The 21,495-nt window shown below is 33.7% G+C and overlaps 1 long non-coding RNA gene across 2 annotated transcripts in view; it reads right to left on the bottom strand.

Moving 5' to 3' along the window:
- Window positions 1-2,804: 2,804 nt before the first annotated feature.
- Window positions 2,805-21,495, bottom strand: part of LOC306645832 — a 296,125-nt gene continuing 277,434 nt past the window's right edge. For both annotated transcript variants that reach the window (XR_013759740.1, XR_013759741.1), the window contains exons 4-5: window positions 3,812-3,933; window positions 2,805-3,678 (exon numbers count right to left, since the gene is read on the bottom strand). This is a non-coding gene — a long non-coding RNA (uncharacterized lncRNA). The remainder of the gene's footprint in view (window positions 3,679-3,811; window positions 3,934-21,495) is intronic.

Raw genomic sequence — 21,495 nt, 5'->3', positions numbered from 1 at the left:
AAATATTTTAGAAGAAATGTTATAAATCTCAGAAGAAATACCTTAAAGGAAACATTAGACCATTTCAGTTAAATCAAGCTAAAAATATTCATTCTTTGTAAAGTAATATTTGTGATTTATTTCATTCCTTCTTCCATATAATAACCTTTAGGAAGCTATGATAATCCATTTCTCTGGTGATTTTAATTCCTATAGTCAATCTGCTCCCATTATTTTAGATATAATGTAAGTATTTGCATATTGCTATTACTCCTCTCATATACACAAAGATATAAATGTGGAATAATAGTACACACTCCCTAATTTTATGCCACTAGAGAAGTTCTGTGTGTTTGGATAAACATGTTTTAGGTCCAATGCAGTAAAAGCAAATATTTTTTAATATTTTTATGTCAACTTTGACCTTTGGATTTATGAATTATGAATAAGCCTCACAGTCCTTCTGGTATATTAAGGAATGTTTTTGATATGTTTGTGATATTGAAAGGTTCTATTAAAACATAAAAAAGGAGTGGTGATTATTACATAAACTGCAAGTAAGTAAACAAATGAACAAATAAATACATCTTGGCAGAGAATTTCTACTTCAGGAATTCATTCTGTTAAAGCAGACAGATCATGAATAAAGAAGATTTTTGTAAATATTCCATTTTTATTTACACTTGCTAATTATTAAAACAACATGCAATGTGTTTATATATCCATGGGAAAATCTTCCTTCTTGGAATACTAAAACCAATGGTATATAAGTGCACTGATAGATTTCTGTAATGAAAAAAGGCAGAAACAAAGCCCTTTTTGCGTTGTATAAGCTAAGAAAGAGAAAAAAGTACAGAGACATGAAGAATACTAAATGTGTTAAAAGACAAATGTGAACAGTAGTTACCTCAGTGCAGGATTTTCCCTTTGATACTTTTTGTATTGCATGTATATTCACTTGTAAAAATTCTCCTAAAGAGGAAGATCAGTAATCTTTCCTGAATTAGCCACTGAGACCAACTACAATGAATTTGATGTATAACCATCATCAAACATTTGTTGAGAGCTCTTAATATGTAAGATACTAAACTACATAGTTAAAATTGCTCAGTCCTTGGGTTTCAGTCCTTGAATAACTAATGAAAGAGGAATCCGGGACCAATAATGATACATTATGATACATTACTTTCTTTCTCTCTCTCTCTCTCTCTCTCTCTCTCTCTCTCTCTCTCTCTCTCTCACACACACACACACACACACACACACACACACACACACACCACCCATGCACACAATCACATACACAAAATCCATAAAGTTTATTCTGAGCAATTTGAATAGGAATTGCCTATTTTCACAGTTGCCAAAAATCTATGATTGATTTCCATTGTCTTGTTAGAAAAAAAAAGGGGGGGGGTATTCTTAAAGTATCCTGCATTTATATTCCAATTCATACCCTCATTTTGAAATTGTCTTTGCCAAGCAAATAAAGTCAACCTCAATTATAGTATGGATTTATTTTCCTGCATTGCATAATTTCCTAAATTACAATGACTCTTCAATCATTTTCTGTGGATAGGTAGTAAATATTTAAGATTTTGGGGACCATATGGTCTCTATTATAATTGTTCAACCAGCCATCATATGACAAAAGTTGCCATAAATAATATGTGAATGATTAACATGACTATGTTCAAGAAAAACTTATTTAGAAAATGGGCAGCAAGTTGGATTTGATCCATGGAACATAGATTGCTGACCCAATCTAGATACTTGATTCAGTCCTCTACCTTGTGACATTTGCTTATATTTACTTCTATGATAACAGTGCAGATGTCTGAATAAACAGGTTGGGAGATTATAAATTTTATAGCACAGAGTTATGTGTTATAATTCTATAGGAATATGGACATTCAGTTATGATTCTCTTGAACTTGATGAAGATTAAGATTATAAAATAGCCATTAATTTCTGGAGACTATCTTCCCATCCCAAGCTAATTCCAGCACACTTATTATGTGACCTAAAAGAAGCTGTTTAAGACCATCAAGAGTCAGAGGTATTACCTCATTTTTAATCTTTATAGATAGATATATCTATTTTTATTGTTCTTATCTTCTTAATGAATAAATTGAGGTTCAGTAAATTTAAGTAACATAACATGTTAAAGAAAATACTAGGTCTATGCTATAAATAAAAAAATTTTATTACAGTATTTTAGGAAAGAGTTGATCCTCAGATTAAATCTGATTTGGGACCTCTAACTTTGGCTCATTCAATGCACAGTTTTATACGGTTGAAAACATAATAGTATCTTGGAACACATTACACATTATATAAATTAGTATGGTGTTAAAATATTTTGTTCTTTAGGCCATTTTTATTATTAAATAATAAAAGCTGAACTTGTCTGGATAACTCACTCATTGAACTAATTATTTGGAAGTAAAGTTTTGCAGTGCAACTTTATTCTTGACCCCAAAATTCATATATTGCATACATATATATGAATGGTCTTAGAGCTAAATCTGTGAATGAATGTTCTTTTATTAAATCTAATAAAATATTTTCCCCACCTTGTCTTAGAAAATGCCTTCACTAAATTCTGTAAAATGAATGGACAATATCTATATTGTCCCTCTAATTTTTTTTTTTTTTTTTTTTGCTTTGGGGCTGCCATTCTAATTCTTTTACTCAGCTCTTTCCCAAGTAAATTTACTTCAAGGTGCAAACAACATAAAACCCAAATGTTCAAATGAGTATGCACTCATTCTCCTTAACAGTGCAGCAGAACTGTATTTCAGTGACATTTTGTATTAAATACATTTTAGGGAGCATTCCCTGAAGAAGTTAAATGCCATTTATAAAATTTTTGCTTTTAGAAAATGCAGAATACTCAGCTCTTATATAGCCTTGACTCCTGTTTACTTGTTATTCAGTACAATTATTGAACTACTGATCTTGGCTACATACTATGCCTTAATCTGCTTTTACGTAGTAACATAGTAAGTTGAATGGTAGAGAGTTTCAAAGGATGAAACAGAAGGCAGAAAGGAGCCTTTAATTTAGACTGAGATATGAGGGACAGCTTCTCAGATGAAAGCTACCAAAAGTATTTTGAATCAATAACTATATTGGTCTGGTGGAATAAGAAGTGGACAACTGGGGAAGGTGATGGGAATTGGCAAGAGTCTATTAGGGATTTCCACACATTCCCTGAAAGCAGACCATTGGTCCCAGGAAGAGTTGCTAGGAAAAACTACCTTCAGGACTGGAGGTGTGTGAGGTAGCCATAGGGGTGGTGATGATTTTGTAGCAGTCACAAACGATGACTGAGATTTTGGTGGCAAAGTGAACAGGATTTGGAAAAAATACACAAACAAACAAACAAAATCCCTCCCTATTGAGAGTAATGTACGAATTTCTATAAAAACATGGATTTCATGGTAGATACTCTGCTTCTACTGGAGTCATATAATTTTGTCTTGAGATCATACAAAGCTTTGTTGTAGTCCATTTGAAATGGTACCCCTACTACCCTTGTAGTGGTGGTTTTATTCCTCCAAACTATCTTGTTCCATGTTCCTAGATGACTTTGTTTAGATTTCCACAGAATTAGACTCTCCAATTCAGCAATGGAGTGGTTCACTAGGAGTGTGTTTAGTTTGGGGAATATTTTTCCAAGAGTCTCATTGGAGACTTAAGGGGAAGAAAACATGCAACAAAAGAAAAGAAAGAAAGTTTAAAAACTTTACATTACCATTTTCACTGGAAATTCTTCAATTGGAGGTCTAGAATATGGTATAGATCCTGCTACTTTATGTTATTCCACCTGGAGCATGAAGACTTTAGATCCACCAGCTCCTGCGAGTCCTCAAGGAGACTTGTTCACATGGAGTAATAATTACTCACAGCTTTCACACTTGTACACAGAGGCATCCTGATCAATGAAGTCTATAGGAAAAAAGACATAGGTGTTACTATGTGGACTTTGGGTATGCACAGAAATAGTAATTGCTAAGGCAAGGTGGGTGGAGCACCAACATTATCTACAATAGCACACCATATCTACAGCTGTTACCAGCTTTGTGTTTCACATTATTCTATTTCCACCATCAAAATCAAAATGATGCTTACTGCAATTCAAATTTGAAAAGTGCTAAGGAAAGAGTCCATTAGAATGGACACGTGTCAACTCTTAAGTAAATCATTATGCGTTATGGAAGTGGATTCTTGAGAAAAGAATTCTATTAGGTGACAGGGTGTCAAGTTTGGGAAAACAATTTAGAACTAAAGGTATAAAAAGATCCCAAAAATCAGTTTTGCAGTTGGCTTTTGTATACATCAGTATTAAGAGGGTCAGTATAATGAATGAGACACAAAATTCAGGTATGTTTGTCTTTACAGAGGACCCTAACAACTCATTCTGGCTTATCTGGATTGATACTGTGTTACTGACATCATTTTAGAATGCATGAAATGTGCCTAAAAGAAGAAAAGATGAGGGAGAGATGAAGGCCAGGTATGGAGTAAGGGTTTGAGTAAAATAACTGGCATTAAGGAAATTCAGTGGAATTGAAGTTCAAGCAGATTTTGAAACACAGCTCTAGTTTTAGGGAATATGTAAATAAGAATTCCTAAGCTACAACTGAGTGTAGAGGGTATTTCTCCATAGTCTCACTGTTTACATACCAAAAAGTGAATTAAGAACAGAACTCATAGTTCCAAGTTCTACCATTGATGGTGATAGAGTTTTCTGTGTGTCCTTCCCAGGTGGGAATTATCTGAGTCCTTGGTGAGACTAAAACAATAACTTGAAGGCCTCAGTTTCTCCAGCTATAAGAATTTAGGAAATGTAAGAATTAATAATCCCTACAATACTGAGTCAAAAGAGTCAACATTCATTTTTTTTTTAATTAGAGACTGACTTTTAATAAATTAAAATTCAAAACAATTGTGACCTTAACTAACACTCATTTTTAAATAGGCTACCATGCATTGCAGATTCTCAGAAGAAAGTGTAGAGACTACAATAACCTTAATCTAGTTTTAATTATTTTTGACAGAAGGAGAAATGAGGACTGAATCCATTTCCATTTATCCTGTTGTAATAGCATATGTGCAGTCTGGGTGAGGGCAATTTTAAAGGATTTTGCCTTTCTGTAGAAATATTAAGATCTGCTACTTTTATATTTTATTTTCATGCTTCTAGGGTTTGCTATAGAACTTTAATGTCCATGCTTTGGTTTCACAGGATTAAATATTAAACAATATCACTAACTAGATATGGTACATTTACTTTCCAAGTAATTGGATTGTGGATGAACCTGCTGCTACTGTTCATTAGTCTGTAACTTCATAAGACTTTAACTCTATTCTCCTTTTACAACAGTGCAATTTGGAAACTTTCCATAGAGCTGAGAGCAGCTGAAAATAGTTGGATATGGCCTTACACTGCCTTTGGGATAATGATATCATGTTCATCAACAAAGGTGGCATGCCGTTGGTGTGAAATGGCAATCACAGTTTGCCAAATCATTTAGAGCTCCTTACCTAAACATACATGTCACCATTAGTAAAACACTGGTTTTATTGACTGCAAAATTAGCTTTTTACCTTATTATTAAAGTGATAGATGTTTATTGTGGATGTAGAAATTTTAAAAAACAAAACTAAAAATCACCATTCTACTCAGAGATAATCATTACTAATATTTCCTTACATATATGTGTATTTTATATAGTTGTTCTAATTTTATATCTATAAAATGTGTTCTGTTTTCCTTTTAGAATTATTTCCATATCTTTAAAATTCTTCATAAGTAAATTTTATAATGGTGGCCTACTCCTTATTTTTATGGATGCAGCATGATAAAATCATTCATTGCAGGACATTTGGATGGCTTCCAGTTATTTGCTGCCATGAATAATGACAAGATAAAATCTCTGCACATAAATCTTAGTCCTCATTTCTGATAATTTCTTTAGGAGAGATTCCCAGAAATGGAATTTCTGGGTCAAAGTGGCTGAATATGTTTTAAGGTCTTGGTATCTTTCCAAATTTGCTTTCAAAAATGGCTTTATGAATTTGTATACTCACTGTGAGTTTATAACCAGGCCTGTCTCAGTACACTCTATCAGATTTATATGTTAAAAAGTATTTTTATTAATTTCCAATAGTAGTCTCTTATTTAATTAAGTTATATATCCTCACTGGATGAAATAATATGCATTTCATTAAAATTAAAATTATGCATATAATGTTGCAACATTAAACTTATTGATAATATACCATTTAGTAAAACACATGATATAAAATGGAATATACTCCATCATTGCAAAAATGCAAAATGTATGCATATAGAAATTATTGGACAAAGATGAAGACCATTAAAAATAAAATGTAACAATAATGCATTACCTTAATAATGGACAGCTTACTATGTAGTTACTAACAGCATCATACTAAGTGCTTAAAATTTACTATTTCCTTCCATCATTCTATAGCTATGTGAAGGATGCCCTAAAGCTTGAAGATTTTATAGAAAGACCATGTAGTCATAGAGGATGTCAGAACGGTTCTGAAATTTAAACCCAGGTTGCTGACTTCAAATCCACAATTAGGAAAATAAGCTTACTTTTAATCTCTTAAACATTTTTTTTTTATTTCCTGAAATCTGGGGCATATCATATTCTTTATGACAGAAGAATATACAATGGTATATTTAAGAGAAATCACATTGGATCAATTTCTTAAGACTTCTTAGAAAATAAATAATTAGCTAACAATCAAATATAGGAAGACATGTTTAGGAAAGCAAAACAAAAAAAAAATTTTGACCTAACCATTCATCAGCAAAATGCAAGTAAAACAATAAAATAACACCCATTTGAACAAATCTGAGAATAAAGGATCACTGAATGTTGCACTATTAATGTTTTATTATTAAATGTCTAATATAGAGGGGGGCGTTTCAAAATGGTGAAAGAGAGAAGGTCATTTCCCTGCCTGTTTCATATCATGAAACCAAGAAAGAATATAAGCTGCTTTTCTACAAGGTAGGTGAATAAAAAAGGGGAAGGGACTTTACTGGAATTTAATGCTGGACAGGACAAATCAGGAACTCAGGAGACTGGATACAACAAAATAAGGAAGAAATCCCCAATGTCACAGCCACTACTGCAGCCAGAGTCTCACCAGTCAGAGCAGTCCCTCTGCTAACATAGTGGAGAGATAAGAGAATTTAAAAATCCACATTTTTAGGAGGCTTGAGCATGTCTGGGTAAAGAGTTTGGAGATGAAAGACACTGCCCTACCGACTTGAAAAGCATTTTGTACAATATCCTTGTTTGGGAAAGGAACCCCTTAATCTTCCAGCTGTGTGTGGAGGACAGAGGAAGGAACCATTTTGCAGCTGTGGCATGGAACCTGCAGCTGAGGAAGCCAATTCCTGGCAAACCTGAGTTTGGCCAGAAATACAGTTCTGGCAAACCCACAATGGAAGACATAGAGTGTGCCCAAGTCATCAGGAGAAAATCAAATGTAGAGAGAGGTTTACACAGGGACAACTGGTGGTGGAAACCCACAGGGCTTTCCCCTCCCCTCCAATCTGACTGCTTGGGAAAGAAGTAGCTGGGCATGAATTTTATAGGACTGGGACAGGAGAGATTAAATTTGGAGGCTGAACCCAAGACAAGGAAACATGGTGTGGACTATGAATTGTTTCCTTGACCACATGAGTGGAACCTGGGGGTGATCCCTCAGGTGCAGTCTTCAAGCATGGACCAGCAATTGCTGGGCCCTGGAGTTGCGCTGATTTGAAATTTCTAGACCAACTGGAACATTGAAGAGCCTGGAGCCTACCTAAGCTTAAACTCCACTTGCAGGATTCTACTATGCAATTACCTTTCTTACTCTAGCAACCCCCTCCTGAGGGTGAAACAAGCATCACACTCCAGATGACCCTACCACTGTTGAGCACTGCTGAGAAGGGAAGCTGAGAATCTTTGATCTCCTTTGGAAACAATTGTTTAACTTTCCATCAAGATTTTTTCTTTTTCTCTTCTCCGTTTAATTATGACCTTAACAGTTTATGGACATTTATACATATATTTGTTTATCCTTTTCTCATTTCTAGCAGTTTTTGAAACCAGTTATTTTTCATGGATCAGTTTTTTGAAAACTAGGATGTTTGGTTAGTAGATTTTAGTTTTGTTTGGTATACTTTTATTTTTAATTTAAAAAAGTTATGTATTTTTTCTCACCTATATATTTCCCCTGATTCTCTTTCTGTCTTTTCTTCTGCTAATATCAAATCTCTATTGTTCTCTTTCACTCTTCCTTTAATTTTTTATTTCTATCTTTTCTCCTCCTCCCTCATAAATATATCATCCTACATCACTCTGTTCTTTTCCTGTTCACCATTCAAAATTGTAAACCCTTTTGAAAACTTGTTGTTTTTATTTTAGGAAATAAAATGATCATATCATTTCTGTTTATTGTGACAACAATATAGATGTGGTATCAGAAACTATTTCATTTAATGCTGTATATTATTTGCTTTGGTTGTTATTATTATTTGACTCCCACAAAACAGTGAGGTACTGGGAAACTTCAGGGACACTATAGTGTCCACAGGGTAAAATCCCTACTGCCTCAGATCTATAGAGTTAGATGGGTAGACATATAAACAACAGGAAAAAGTAAGGGAACAAATTGTCCCAAACAAAACAAGATACCTCAATAACAAAATCCATTGACACCACAGTGGAAGAAATGCCAGAGAAGGAGTTTAGAGTGTACATAGGAAAACTGATCTGTGATGTATGATGTAAGAAGAAATCAGAGAGAAAATACAGGAAGTGAAAGAACACTTCAATAAAGAGATTCTGGGGGAAAAAAATCCAGCAGAAATTCTCAAAACGAAGGAATCAATAAACCAACTTAAAAATTCAATGGAAAGCATCTCCCACAAACTAGATCACTTGGAAGACAGAGTTTCAGGCAAAGAAGACAAAACATATAATCTTGAAAATAAAGGTGACCATAGAGAAAAGATCTTAAGAGACAACAGAATTTCCAAGTAATATGGGATAATATGGAAAGATTTATTGGGATAGTTGAAGGCTCAGATATATAAACCAAGGGAATGCACAATCTTTTCAATGAAATAATACCAGAAAATTTATCAAAACTAAAGAATGAAAGGGAAAATAAAATACAGGAGGCTTACAGGACTCCAAATATACAAAATTGCAAAGACCCACTCTAAGGCACATTATTATGAAAATGCCTAACACAACAGAACAAGGTTAGAATTTTAAAGGCTGCCAGAGAAAAATGACAGGTCACATTTAGCAGGAAACCAATCCAGATCTCAGCTAATTTCTCAAACCAGACTATTTTATTTTGGAATATAGTGGAATATACTGGAATAATATATGCCAAACTGTGAAAAAAAATGGAGTCCAGCCAAGAATACTAAACCCATAAAAATTAAGCTTCAGAATTGAAAATTAATTTAAGACTTTCATGATAAACAAGTAAAAAAAAATCACTACTAGATAGCCTGTGCCACAAAACATACTCAATGAAGTATTTTATTTTATGAAGAAGAAATAAAAAATAAACTTGAAAACCAGCAAAGAGAAGAACTACACTAGAATAGTCAGACAAAGGAGAAACTAATTCAAAGTAAACCAGAAATAAATCAAAATGACAGGAAATAAAACTCTTTTCTCAGTAATAACATTAATGTAAATTACCTAAACTCATAAATTGAAAGACACATTTTGACAGATTGGATTAGAAAACAACACCCAACATTATGCTGTCTCCAAGACACTCACATCATATGCAAAGACATCCACAGATTGAAGATAAAGGAAGGGAAAAAATATATCATTCACATGGATCTTGGAAACAAGGAGAGATTTCTATTGTCATATAAGATAATATGAACTTCAAGCCAAAGTTAATCAGAAGGGACAAGAAGGACATTTCATACGGCTTAAGGGAACTGAACATCCACAAAACATAACAATCTTAAATATTTGTGTCCCTAACAATAAATCATCTGCATACACAAAACAAACCCTTCTCAATTTCAAGAATCAAATAGACCATAACACAGTAATACTGGATGACTTTAGCACACCTTTCCCACCACTGGATAGATTCTCCAAACAAAATCTAAAGTAGCTATAGAACAACAACAACAACAAAAGAACAATTAATAATTTAGACTTAACAGACATATATAGAATATTTAATCCAACAATGATGGAATATACTTTCTTCGCAGCAGCACATGAATCCTGCTCTAAAGATACCATTTGTTAGACCACAGAGAAACTTTTATCAAATGCAAAGAAGTCAAGACAATTCCTTGCATTTTATCAGATCAAAGTGGGTTGAAATTGGAAATCAACAATAAAATAAACAATAGAGGCTACGTTAACACTTAGAGACTAAAAACTATGCTACTGAATGACCAATGATTAGCAGAAGAAATTAGGGATGAAATTTTAAAAAAGTACTTAAAGGTAAATGAGAATAGTGACAAACAACATATCGAAATCTCTGGGACACTACAAAATGAGTTCTAAGAGGAATGTTCATTGCATTGAGCTCATTCATCAACAGAATAAAAAAATCACCAAATAAATAACCTAACATCTGAAAGCCCTAGAAAAAGAACAGGTCAACACCAAAAGTGGAAGAGAGGAAATAATTAAAATCAGAGCTTAAATCAATGAAATTGAAACAAAAGGAACAATTCAAAAAATTGACAAAATGAGAGTTGGTTCTTTGAAAAATTAAATAACACTGATGAAACCTTAGTCAAGCTAACCAAGAGAGGGACAAAACTCAAATTACTAAAATTCATGATGAAAAAGGAAATATCAATACAGAACTATTAAAATACAGAGAATACTGAGAAACTATTTAGAAAATTTATACTCTAACAAAATCTTGAAGACGTTGACAACGTTCTAGAGACATCTGACCTACCCAAATTGAATCAGGAGGACATAGAAATTTTAAACAGATCAATTTCAAGAAATAAATTTGAAACTGTCATCAAAAACTCACCAATAGAGAAAAGTCCAGGACCAGATGCATTCTCAGCAGAGTTATACCACACCTTCAAAGATTTAACATCAATCCTCCTTAAATTATTCCATGAAATAGATAAGGAGTGAACCCTCCCAAGCCCATTCTATGAGACTAGTATCACCCTGATACCAAAACCAGACAAAGACACATCAAGAAAATTTCAGACCAATATCCCTGATAGTTATAAAAATTCTTAATAAAATCCTGGCAAATTGCATACAAAAACACATTTAAAAAGATAGTGCACCATGATCAAGTGGGGTTCACCCCAGGGATGCAATATTGGTTCAATATATGTATATCAATAAAGGTAATTTATCACACCAACAGACTTAAAACAAGAATCACATGATTATCTCAATAGATACACAAAAAGCATTTGACAAAATACAGCATCCATTCATGTTCAGAACACTAGAAAACTAGGGATAGTAGGAATATACCTTAACAGTGTAAAAGCTATCTATGCTAAAAAGAAAAATCCAACAATGTGCTGCCTGCAAGAGACTCATCTCATAGGAAGACATATCCACAGACTAAAGGTGAAAGGATGGGAAAAAACATACCATGCACACGAACACAGCAAAAAAGCTGGAGTATCCAACCTCATTTCAGATAATGTGGACTTCAAGCCAAAACTAGTCAGAAGGGATAAAGGAGGACATTACATACTGCTTAAGGGAAGCATAAATCAGCAAGACATAACAATCATAAATATCTATGCCCTGAACATTGGCTCATCCATGTACGTCAAACAAATCCTTCTCAATTCCAGAAATCAAATAGACCACAAAACAATAATACTAGGTGGTTTTAACACACCTCTTTCACCACTGGATAGATCTTCCAAACAAAAATTGAATAAAGAAACCATAGATCTCAATAACACAATCAACAATTTGAACTTAACAGACATATAGAATATACCATCCAACAAAGAACAAATACACTTTCTTCTCATCAGCACATGGATCCTTCTCTAAAATAGACCATGTTTTATGCCACAAAGCTACTGTTAGCAAATACAAGAAGGTAGAGAGACTACCTTGTACTCTATCAGATCATAATGGATTGAAATGAAAAATAAATGACAGAATAAAAAACAGAAACTTCTCCAATACCTGGAGATTAAATAATATGCTATTATATGATGAATGGATAACAAACGACATCAGGAGGGAAATAAAAAAATTCTTAGAAGTAAACAAGAACATAGACACATCATATCAAAATCTCTGGGACACTATGAAAGCAGTACTTAGAGGAAGATTTATTTCATGGGGCACATTCAACAAAAGAAGTAGAAATCAACAAATAAACGATTTAACACTACAGCCCAAAGCCATAGAAAAAGAAGAGTAGACCAACACCAAAAGTAGAAGACAGGAAAGAGTTAAAATCAGAGCCGAAATCAACAAAATTGAAACAAAGGAAACAATCAGAAAAATTAACAAAATGGAGTTGGTTCTTTGAAAAAATAAACAAAATTGTTAAGCCCTTAGCCACACTAACAAAGAGAAAGAGGGAGAAAACTCAAATTACTAAAATTCAGAATGAACAAGGAAATATCGCAATAGACACGAGTGAAATACAAAACGTAATTAGAAGCTATTTTGAAAATCTATACTCGAACAAAACAGAAAACCTCGAAGACATCAACAAGTTTCTAGAGACATATGAATTACCTAAACTGAACGAGGAGGACATTAAAAAAAAAAAACACAAATAAGTCAATCAATTAATGGACTAAGAACTGAACAGACACCTCACAGAGCAAATATAATAGGTATATATATATATATATACATATATATATATATATATGAAAAAATGTTCAATGTCTGTAGCAATTAAAATAATGCAAGTTAAAATTACACTGAGATTCCATCTCACTCTAATCAGAATGGCAATTATCAAGAATATAAGTAACAATAAATGTTGGCAAGGATTTGGGGAAAAATGTTAACTCATGCATTGCTGGTGGGACTGCAAATTGGTTCAACCACTCTGGAAAGCAGTATGAAGATTCATCAAAAATCTGGAAATAGAACCACCATTTGACCCAGTTATTCCACCCCTCAGCATATACCCAAAAGACTTAAAATCAGCATACTATAGTGATGTAGACACATCAATGTTCATAGCAGCTCAATTCACAATAGCTAATCTATGGAACCAACTTAGATGCCCTTCAATAGATGAAAGGATTAAGAAAATGTGGTGTATATATACACAATGGAATATTAAGAAGCCATAAAGAATGATATTATGGCAATTTCCAGTAAATGGATGAAAATGGAGACTATCATGATAAGTGAAATAAGCCAACTGCCCCAAAAAATTGTCAAATGTTCTCTCTGATATGTGGATGCTAACACACAATAAGGGAAGTGAGGAAGAATAGAAGTTCATTGAATTAGAAAAAGGGGAATGAAGGGAAGGGACAGGGGATTGGAAAAGAAAAGACAGTAGAATGAATCAGATATAACTTTTCAAATTCATATATGAATACATGATCAGTGTAACTTCACATTGTATACAAGTACAAGAATGGGAAATTATACTCCATGTACATATAATAGGTCAAAATATACTCTACTGTCATGTATAACTAAAAAGAACTAATAAAAATTTTTTAAAAAGATTATATAGTCATTAAAAATGCTCAAATATAAACAATCATTTTATATAACTATTTATATTGCTACAAATAAAAATACACATTATAGTAAAGAATTTAGCTGCCTGTGTATATAATTCAGAAAATACTTTTACATTTGATAATTTATTTTATTTGATACATTTAACATTTTCCATTGAAGTTGCAATGATAAAATCCCATTCTTGGATTCATTCAGGAATTATTTCCTGATTGCCTACTAGGTACTCAGTATTATTGTAGAATGTATGGATATATGACCATATTCAATGAACAAAATTACCTTCCCTCCACTGTCTTATATTCTAATATGGAATATAGATAATAAACACAATCATTAAAATATTTATTCTATTATATTCTGATAAATGTTACCAAGAAGTTAGAGAAGGAAAATATGTACATTGGAAAGAAAATATTGAAATTTTAGAGAGTATGGCTGAAAACATATCAATGGTAAAGTAAATTAGGATATAGACTTCAAGGGAATAAGGGAATAAACCATAAAAACATTTGTGCATAGAGTACCCAGCTAGGGAGAAGCAATCTCTGCAAATACCTGGGGTGGTGGATTATTGGTTGGACCAAAGAGGAACAGAAAGGCTGATTTAACAATATTAGTATATTAGAGGAAGGTAATATTGGTAGATCAGAAAAGTAATGGGATTTTGTAATAGAATATTATAATTGAGGTTACTATACACCTAGGTTTATGCCTGTTTTCTGATGTGATTATTAATAACACTGTTTTCACTCAATTGTTCCAGTATGGATATGTTACCATGATTGTAGTGAGAAATTTTACTTTTACCTAACACAGTTTGAACAGGTGGATGACATCACCTGCTGCACGCTTTGGCTGAATAACTGATGGTTCTTGTTGAGAGTGGACTGAAAATAGGAAGGAGTTGGTGTAGAAATACTGCAATAAGACTATTGAAATATCCCAAGTAAAGGAGATGGTGGACTTAACCACAGTAACATGGGTGGTGCAAGAGGCAAATGGAAAAAGTCTAGATCTATTAGAAAGAGAAGCAGAAAGAATATGTTGAAAAATTGAATATAAAAGAAGAATTTCAGTAAGGTACATTTTAATAAGTTAGAAATCATTTCAGATTTATAGAAAGCTTGCAAAAGTACTCCAAAGAATTATAACACCATCTTCATCAAGATTTACTAAATATTAAAGTCTTACCACATTTTCATTATCATTTTCTCTTTATCTTGAAATACATGCATGACTGGGTGTGTTCATGTGTATGAATGTTATTATCTTATCACTATTGAGAACTGAGGAAAGCTGCAGTCATTCACCCTAAATATTTCAAACAATATGCATTTCCTGAAGAATGAAGACATTTTTTACCAAATCACAATATAATCATATAATCTAAAGAGGATCTTAAGCTTGTTATGGTGCTATTAGCTTTCCTACAGACCTATTATTTTAATTTATCCAGTTTAATATCATTTTAAAACAAAGGAGAATGCCTGGCCCAGGATTACATGTGACATTTAGTTGTCATGCATTTTAGTTCTTTTAATTTTGGAACAATTCTTTTCTCCTTTGTCATTCATGATTTTGATTTTTTTTAAAGGTACAGAGCAGCTATTTTACAGAATGTACCTCAACTTGGACTTGCATACTACTTCTTCATTTCTACATTATAAGTGATGTTGTGTTACCCTCAGTATTTCATGTCAAAATATCAGGATGTTGATTTGTCCCATGACTGATCTTAACTTTGTCACTTGGTTAAAGTGGTACCAAGTTTTTAAATTTTTACTATTTTTCCTCATGTTTTAATAAGTATCATGTTACCCATAATTTACTATCTATTGATTAGTATTGCTTGAATCAGTTGTTACCATTATGACTTTCAAATGGTGATTTTTCTAATTTGGTCAATCTTTTTACATCTATTAGGATGTATTCCACTGTCAGGAGAAGTTTTTTAATCTTCCCCAGTTTTTTATTTACCCACAGTACTGCAGCCTCAGAGATTAACATTCTTATAAAAAGGTAAAAATGCTTTAAAATCATTTTAATGTTCAAATAATTTCAGATTTGTCCAGTGAAAACACTCTCAAGGGTTGTGTACTTGAGTGCCCATTGTTCTTTGACACTTTTGCACACTGATGAGATATAAATTTTATCATGTGATTTCCCAGGCCCTCAGAGTGTGCTTCTGGATATAGACAGACAGACAGACAGACACACACACACACACACACACACACACACGCACACAGATTCAGCAAATGTTGGAAGTTGTTGGCCTTTGTCATCAAAATAGAGAGGGACAATGTTAAACTTGAAGATTAAAATGTGATGTACATGAATAGACTGCCTCCTATACATGGGGGATGATTTTCTTACTACAAGATATAAAAGAAAAATTAGTCTTCCGGATGTTTGGGGTTTCATTCTGCCAAGTGTCTGGCTTTTTGGAGTCACACTTTGAGACCTGTGCCAAACAAAATGTGCTGCTGGCTTCATTCATCTCTGGTTCTATGCCAAAGATAGGTTGGTTTTCCCTGACTGGGGAGTCATGTGCTGTATGTGTTGTCTTATTCTGTCAACTAGATCTGAATGCTCTTCTCTTCTGTGTCCTGTCTCTCTGTTCCTTCAATCTCTTGCCTTTATGAGGGTCTCAGGGCTCTTTTGAGACCTGTTTCTAATATGTGGATTCCTGTTTTACATAAGTAACTTTTGGACAGGTGTTATTTCTGAATTGGGAACAAAATATACTTGCATGTTATTATTAAGAGAGAAGTGAGAGATCATTAACATTGCTAACTAAATTTAGCAAAGAAGTATTACTTTTGCTTCACCAATTTGCTAAATAATTATTGCTATCCCAGGAACAGTATATTCAAGAAGAAAATAATTCATGTTTTTGTAAACAAAAATTTAGTATTTGGTAATAGTGAAAACTGGCTTCCCTATGTTAGTCTTAACTTTTTAAACAGATGGTAATTTTTCTGCCCATCTAATCCAAATTTCAGTCATGAATCATGATAGTTTTAAACTTTGGAAGCATAATTTTGTGAATTCCCCATTTTAAAGAAATGTGTAGGTTCTACTACCTGTGATTTCTTAAAAGTATGCTCATGTGGAAAATAAATTTTTATTTTGGGAAAGAAAACATTTCATATTGAAAATAAAGAATGGAAGACTAAGCAAGATACATTCAATATCGTAGACTAAAAATTAGAATTGGATGAAATTCATTTTAACTTTAACGAAGAATAAACTTTTTTAAAGAAGAGCCATATTCAAATAAGGAAAATTAAGTCTGTTTCTTTAAACATGCATGCATCAAATCAGAGAGGAATAGATAATGTATTATAAATGAAAATGCAAATATCTGTTGACACTTAGAAAAGATTTTTGTATTGTGATGAAACATTGGTTAGATAGGAATTGTGTATATGTGTAAATAAATATGTATATGTGTATACATTTATATTTTATTGTGCTATATGCATTTTAATGTATTTATTTAATTATATGTATACCCATATATGTTCATATATGTGTATATATGTTTACAGATAAATTTATGTGATTTTTAACATGAAATAAATTTACAAATAAATTTATGTGATTTTTAACATGCATATGAAACTACTTAAGAAGCTTCTGCTATTGAACAGAGAACCATCTCGTATTTATAACTTAGAACACCTCATCATCTCAATACCATTTTCTTTTATGCACAGTTATAACAATGAATAACAGCATTGATTCTTCAATCTAAAAAAAAAAAAAATAATGTCTTGGCACAGCCAGAAAATTAAGAAAGAATGTTCAAGACTGGCCAAATGATAAAAGTGATCTATTTTCTCTCCTATTTTCTAAGTACATTAATCAGTCTGTCATGATACTGCCTAGGATATTTATGTCTGCCTAGAAACAATAAAAGTTCACTTTTTGTTTTTCCAAAAAGTTGCTAAGCTGTGTTGACATTTTCACCCTGGAGGACAGCCACATTGCTCTGAACATATGCCACAAAATAGCTCATTCATGTTAATTCTGCATAAATGTGTTACCTGCAGTGTTCAAAAATAGAATTGCAGTGATATATTTTGAGCATATGTATGACCCACAGAAAGAGTTCAAATGCAAGTAGATAATAAAAAAAGAAATGAATTCCATTAAATTTATTTTCATGATTAAAATATGTATAAAAATTATTTTGTGATATTTCTAACATGAATATATTAATAGAAAAAAACCGAACTTGTATTCTTATCCTTGTGTGTCATAAACAAATGGACTTGGACCAAGGTGAAACTTTAACAAATGTTTGTTGTACTGAAAGGTTGAAATTAAAAAGCCTTTTATATAAAACCACTATAAATATTATTTAAGAAAAGGATTTTTTTAGAGATCCAAGATGGCGGACTAGAGGGTGACTGCTTCCCCCATCGTTCCAGAACTCAGGATTCAAGAAGGGGAGGTTTTGAGAGACTCGGACCAACATAGAGCCACAGGGTGAGTCTCTCCCACTGGGTGAAGCTCGGCCCAGGTGGCAGGTCTGGGCAGGGGCAGCTTCTCGGAGCAGGACAGGGCAGCCAGAGTCTTCCCCACGCAGCCCTGCTCTCTCCAGCTGCAGGCCCGATCAACAGCCAGGTTCTCAGAGCAGGGCTGCCCAGTGAGAGCTTTTCCCCACAGAGCCAACCCCAAGCCCAGGACCCAGCAGCAGGCCCCGGCCCGCAGGTGGCTTCTGGGACCAGGACAGGGCAGCAAGAGATTTCCCCAAGCAGCCCTGCTCCCTCTGGCAGCAGGCGGGGTACACAGCCAGCTTCTTGAAGCAGGCCTGCAAATTGAGAGCTTTTCCGCAGAGAGCCAACCCCAAGCCCTGAACCCGGCAGCAGGGCCCAGTCTGCAGGCAGATTCTGAGACCAAGGCAGAACTGGGAGAGGCTTTCCCCCAGCAGCCTGGATCCCTCAGGTGGGGGCAGGACCTGTCTATAGCCAACTTCTAGGAGCAGGACTTCCCAGTGAGAGGATTTCAATGCAGACCCAGTCCCCAGCCCTGGACCCAGTAGCCAGCTAGGGGCAGCTTTCTTCGGAAGCACTGCATTATCAGTTCCTCCAAGACTTCAGGCTACTGAAGGCTGGGAGGTGATACACTGGAAATCTACAGGGACACTACAAGCCAATAGAGGAAATCTGCACTATCTCAGAGTCCCATTGATATCTGACCAATATGAGAAAATAAGGGAAGAAAACGTCCCAAACAAACCTAGATACTATATCAATAAAACCCAATGATAGCACAGCAGAAAAAATGTCAGAAAGGGAGTTCAGAATGTACATAATTAAAACAATCAGGGAAGCAAATGAAGAGATGAAAGAGCAAATGCAGGCATTGAAGGAAGAGATGAAAGAGCAAATGTAGGCATTAAATGATCGCACCAATCAACAGTTAAAAGAGCAAATACGGGAAGCAAAAGATCATTTCAATAAAGAGTTAGAGATACTGAAAAAAAAAAAAAAAAAACAAACAAACAGGAATCTTTGAAATGAAGGAAACAATAAACCAAGTTAAAAACTCCATAGAAAGCATAACCAATAGGATAGAACACCTGGAAGACAGAACCTCAGACATAGAAGATAAAATATTTAATCTTGAAAACAAAATTGACCAGAGAAGATGGAAAGAAATCATGAACAGAATCTACAAGAATTATGAAATATCATGAAAAGGCCAAATTTAAGAATTATTGGGATTGAGGAAGGCTTAGAGAAAAAAAACCAAAAGGAATGAACAATCTATTCAATAAAATAATATCAGAAAATTTCCCAAATCTGAAGAATGAAATGGAAAACCAGGTACAAGAGGCTTATAGGACTCCAAATATACAAAATTACAACAGACCCACACCAAGTCACATTATTATGAAAATACCTAACATACAAAATAAAGACAGAATTTTAAAGGCCGCGAGAGAAAAGAATCAAATTACATTCAGGGGGAAACCAATAAGAATACCAGCAGATCTGTCAATCCAGACCCTAAAAGCTAGAAGGGCCTGAAACAATATTTACCAAGCCCTGAAAGAAAACAGATACAACCAAGAATCTTATACCCAGCAAAAATTACTTTCAGATTTGATGACAAAATAAAATCCTTCCATGACAAACAAAAGCTAAAAGAATTTACAAAAAGAAAGCCGGCATTACAGAACATTCTCAGCAAAATATTCCATGAGGAAGAGATGAAAAACAACAATGCAAATAAGCAATGGGAGGAACTAGCCTAAAGGAATAGCCAAAGAAGGAAGAAACCAAATCATGTCAAAAAACAAAAATGAGTCAAATGACTGGGAATACAAATCATATCACAATAATAACCCTGAATGTTAGTGGCCTGAACTCATCAATCAAAAGACATAGACTGGCAGATTGGATTAAAAAGAAAAATCCAACAATATGCTGCCTGCAAGAGACTCATCTCATAGGAAGACATACCCACAGACTAAAGGTGAAAGGATGGGAAAAAACATACCAAGCATACGAACACAGCAAAAAAGTTGGAGTATCCATCCTCATTTCAGATAATGTGGACTTCAAGCCAAAACTAGTCAGAAGGGATCATGAAGGACATTACATACTGCTTAAGGGAAGCATAAATCAGCAAGACATAACAATCATAAATATCTATGCCCCGATGGCTCATCCATGTACGTCAAACAAATCCTTCACATTTCCAGAAATCAAATAGACCACAACACAATGATACTAGGTGGTTTTAACACACCTCTCTCACCACTGGATAGATCTTCCAAACAAAAATTGAATAAAGAAACCATAGATCTCAATAACACAATCAACAATTTGGACTTAACGGACATATATAGAATATACCATCCAACAAAGAACGAATACACTTTCTTCTCAGCAGCACATGGATCCTTCTCTAAAATAGACCATGTTTTATGCCACAAAGCTACTGTTAGCAAATACAAGAAGGTAGAGAGACTACCTTGTAGTCTATCAGATCATAATGGATTGAAATGAGAAATAAATGACAGAATAAAAACCAGAAACTTCTCCAATACCTGGAGATTAAATAATACACTATTATATGATGAATGGATAACAGAGGACATCAAGAGGGAAATAAAAAAATTCTTAGAACTAAACAAGAACAAAGACACATCATATCAAAATCTCTGGGACACTATGAAAGCAGTACTTAGAGGAAGATTTATTTCATTGACTGCATTCAACAAAAGAAGTAAAAATCAACAAATAAACAACATAACACTGCAGCTCAAAGCCCTAGAAAAAGAAGAACAGACCAACACCAAAAGTAGTAGAAGACAGGAAAGAGTTAAAATCAGAGCTGAAATCAACAACATTAAACAAAGGAAACAATCGGAAAAATTAACAAAATAGAGTTGGTTCTTTGAAAAAATAAACAAAATTGATAAGCCCTTAGCCACACTAACAAAGAGAAAGAGGGAGAAAACTCAAATTACTAAAATTCGGAATGAAAAAGGAAATATCACAACAGACACGAGTGAAATACAAAACATAATTAGAAGCTATTTTGAAAATCTATACTCCAACAAAACAGAAAACCTCAAAGACATCAACAAGTTTCTAGAGACATATGAATTACCTAAACTGAACGAGGAGGACATACACAACTTAAATAAATCAATTTCAAGCAATGAAATAGAAGAGGTCATCAAACCCTACCAACAAAGAAAAGTCCAGGA

This window comes from Sciurus vulgaris (genome assembly GCF_902686455.1).
Source record: "Sciurus vulgaris genome assembly, chromosome: 15".
In the NCBI taxonomy this organism is placed as follows: Eukaryota; Metazoa; Chordata; class Mammalia; order Rodentia; family Sciuridae; genus Sciurus; species Sciurus vulgaris.
This window is presented reverse-complemented; position numbering and strand designations above follow the sequence as displayed.